General features: G+C 39.3%; 1 protein-coding gene across 3 annotated transcripts in view; it reads left to right on the top strand.

Moving 5' to 3' along the window:
• The window catches only part of LOC107720901 (E3 ubiquitin-protein ligase pellino homolog 1-like), a 38093-nt gene that overhangs the window by 19989 nt on the left and 14598 nt on the right, over positions 1-3506 (top strand). The window contains exon 2 of one of the 3 annotated variants that reach the window (XM_016528747.1): positions 363-364. The exons of the other annotated variants lie outside the window; for them this stretch is intronic. The gene's annotated coding sequence lies outside the window, so the exon portion shown is untranslated. The remainder of the gene's footprint in view (positions 1-362; positions 365-3506) is intronic. 3 annotated transcript variants of the gene reach the window in all.

Below are 3506 nucleotides of genomic sequence, written 5' to 3'. Positions count from 1 at the left end.
TATATATATATATATATATATATATATATAAATCATAATAAATGCTAAAAAAAACACACTATAAAGTTTAATACTTTGAGTAAAGTGTGAGCAGTTTTAATAAGTGAAACATGCATTAAATTGCATCAGGTGCCAACTGAATCCAGCTAATATCCCAGCACACTAATCTGAAGAGTCCATATTAGAGTAAGGTTGTGGAAATAAAGCCAAGCTGCCGTGGTTACTGGGCCTTAAGCCCAACCTGAGCCATAGTAATGCATCTCTGTGTGCGCTGAAGATTTATTGTGAGCTGGCTCCGCACTTCTCACCAGCACTGAAACAACAAAAGCTGAACTATATTCAGTATTTTTGATTTGTGAAAGCCGTGGGCTGAGCTGTGGTTGTTGACATCTCAACTCCGAAACAGTCCTAGTTTTGTGGGTTCCTTTTTTTTTTTTTCCTGCTTGTTGATCAGGAGTTTGCATGTCTCATTCTTAGTCACAGTCCTGTTCAGGTTTAACTCTAACTCAGTCTGTCTCACTCCTCATGGGGCCGGGTTATTTTTCAGGTCATTATACAGAGAGGGAGTGCGAGACAAATCAGGACAAAAACAGCAGGGGTGTGTGTGAAACGGGGTGTGCATCTGTGCTGTACTGTATTTTGGTCCAGTTACTGACTGTAAAATAGCTCTCTGAGCTAGTAACTGTGTGTGTGTGTATACATGTACAGCAAGGTTATTTAGCATTGTAGAGGTAAAACTATAACCATGTGAACCTTTATGTAACTGTTTCACTTGGGTTTCATGAAATAGAAACTCTTCTCTGTGGTAAGATGAGATGTGCAGATATAGAGAGATTGTTGGTTATTTTTACTGACTATGTGAGGTGGTTTTGTGTATGAAACTGAGAGAGATGGTGAAAACAGTGAAATATCTAAGAAATCTGCATGCATGAGTGATGCATAAATCTGATGACCTTCTAAACGACTCATTATCTCTTTTCTGCTTCCTTTTGTTTTCTCTCTCCCACTTTGCATTACTCCAAATTATTTGAATGGTTTTAGAATTTCCTGTTGTGTAAAATGGTGATAAAGGATGTCATTGAGTGTGTTTTGCTGTGTAAATATAGTGAGCTGATTTGTCCTGTTTTTATCTTACCAGATTTTCAGGCCTGATGCTAACCAACACACACGGTCACATACAATCAACCACTGATATAGGTTCATACTCTTTCTTTAAAAAGGTTGGCTTGCGGTTCAGTTACATAACACTCTTGTCAGAAGAGTACTTTTTCTGTACACTTTTTTTTGCTTTCTCACTTTCTAATCTCTTATTCACACTCTCTCACCCTCTCTCTCTGTTTTAGTATAAGGGTCAAATGTAAACGGTGTGATTTCTAAGAACAGGAAGAACTGCTGTTATTCATGGTACAATAGTGTGACAAATGGACTCGCTCTGTGGTGTAGGAAGGGTTGTAAGTAGTGTTGCCACTTAAAACACCTCTTTCTTTTCCTCCGTAACATCAGCACTGACTTCCTCTTTTCTCTCCATTTGCATTCTCAGAATAAAGTTAGAAATTGTGCACATTGAAACCAGGGTTGGGCGATGTCTACCAAATTGGCATCGGACGATGTCTACAGTGAAACATTGTGATGGACGATGACATCGGGGGGCGGGGTTAGAAGGTGTGCCCGAAGTGTGAATCGTATGCAGAAAGGCATGGAAAACAAATAATGCGTTCTACGGAGCCACTAAAGTGACATGGTTAGCCGCATGCTAGCGGTAGACTGTTACATTACAGTACATGAAAGTTCATTTACCACATACACAGAGTAAGGAGAGATGACTGATAGGACAATGGCGAATGATTTTCAGATACTGAGCACCACTGACAAATATCTAATCTTGTAAAATGTGTGGTAGGTACTGCCATATAATTGCGAGAGAAAGTATTGAAATATATATTTTTTTATCCTCCCATCTCGTAGGCTATTTATTCTCTTTAGGGGTTCCGTAGTACACTTAATTTCCTTTCCGAACACGGAATTGGGATGCGGCGGATTGCGGGGGGGAGATCACGATGCCGGCTCAACATCGTGATGTATGTGAGCCATCGGCGATGGACGATGGCATCGTCTATCGGCCCAACCCTAATTTAAACATTTTTAGTTTTTTTATAAGCTGTGTCGTGTGAGGCTGATGATACACGGGGCAACTTTTTGAGCAATGTTGCCGTCAATGGGCAACCAGGTGAGACACAGGGCCCACGACCGATCTAAAGTATCCAGATAGACATTTGTTACCCATTCTCAATGGGAAAGTACCCAAGCAACATTGCTCAAAAAAAGTTGCCCGGCAAAATTGCTCAAAAAGTTGCCCCGTGTATCATCAGCCTGAGACTCTACAACAAATGCTAGATAAGAGCATAAGTCAAACATGTCCATCTAGTGCATGTTTATGTAGAAGAACAATGGAATAGCTCTCAAAAAAAAAAAACATGTTATAGAGAGCAACACAACTGAAATGTTCCCGGACCCAGAAACATACCACGACGCATCTGCGCGCTTTCTCCTTAAACATAAACAACGCTGATTACGTTCTGGTGAAAGCGCACACATGCGTCGTGGTACTCTTCAAAATGGCAGAAGATGGTAACTTGGGGAGAAGAATTGTTAAATAAATTGTAATTTTTGTTTTCATTGCGCACAAAAGTATTCTCGTTTTATCGTTGTCCTTATTACGTTTCTGGTTCTGGGAACATTTCAGTTGTGTTGCTCTCTATGCAGGGTCAGAGAGCTCTTAGATTTCATCAAAAATATCTTAATTTGTGTTCCGAAGATGAACGAAGGTCTTGCAGGTTTGGAACGGCAGAATTTTCATTTTGGGGTGAACTAACCCTTAATTGTCCTGAAAGTCTTTTTGCCCTGTTATATGAGAAGTTAACAGCTAAGGCTAACACCTGTTAGCACTTCATGTGCTGTGGATGTCATTTAGACCACTTGCTTTGATGGCGTTATCTGGATTGTGTGTATGGGGCAGGTGTTGATTTTGTATGGCTGTGAGGAATTTATGAGTGCAGTTTATGCATGTGGCCTATTAACATTCGTAGCCCTTGTTAAAGTATTATAGAGGGGCTGTATGGCCACATTCTCCACTACACCCTTAAAGCAGGGCCTAAAACAAACTTTTTGCCACACCTGCCAATGGCCGGTGACATGATAAAATTTACCGGCCAAAATTTTTTTTTTACCGGCCATGAAACTCTTTTTCCAAAAACAGGCAGTTATTACTATTACAATAACTAAACATATTTACAATGCTTTTGTCCTGCTGGTGCATTTTCCCTCAATTTTCCCTATTAATTATAGCCATTCAACATTTAATCTGAAATATATAACAACTTTTAATTTAAGTGATTTTAAAACAATCTTCACATAAACTATATTATATATGCATAAACTATACATATTAATCTTTATTCAAGCTATAAAAGTTAATCAGCGACTAGAACAGTCCAAGGATTTCTCTT

This window comes from Sinocyclocheilus rhinocerous, unplaced genomic scaffold (assembly GCF_001515625.1).
Source record: "Sinocyclocheilus rhinocerous isolate Xijiao unplaced genomic scaffold, SAMN03320098_v1.1 scaffold432, whole genome shotgun sequence".
Classification (NCBI taxonomy): domain Eukaryota; kingdom Metazoa; phylum Chordata; class Actinopteri; order Cypriniformes; family Cyprinidae; genus Sinocyclocheilus; species Sinocyclocheilus rhinocerous.
This window is presented reverse-complemented; position numbering and strand designations above follow the sequence as displayed.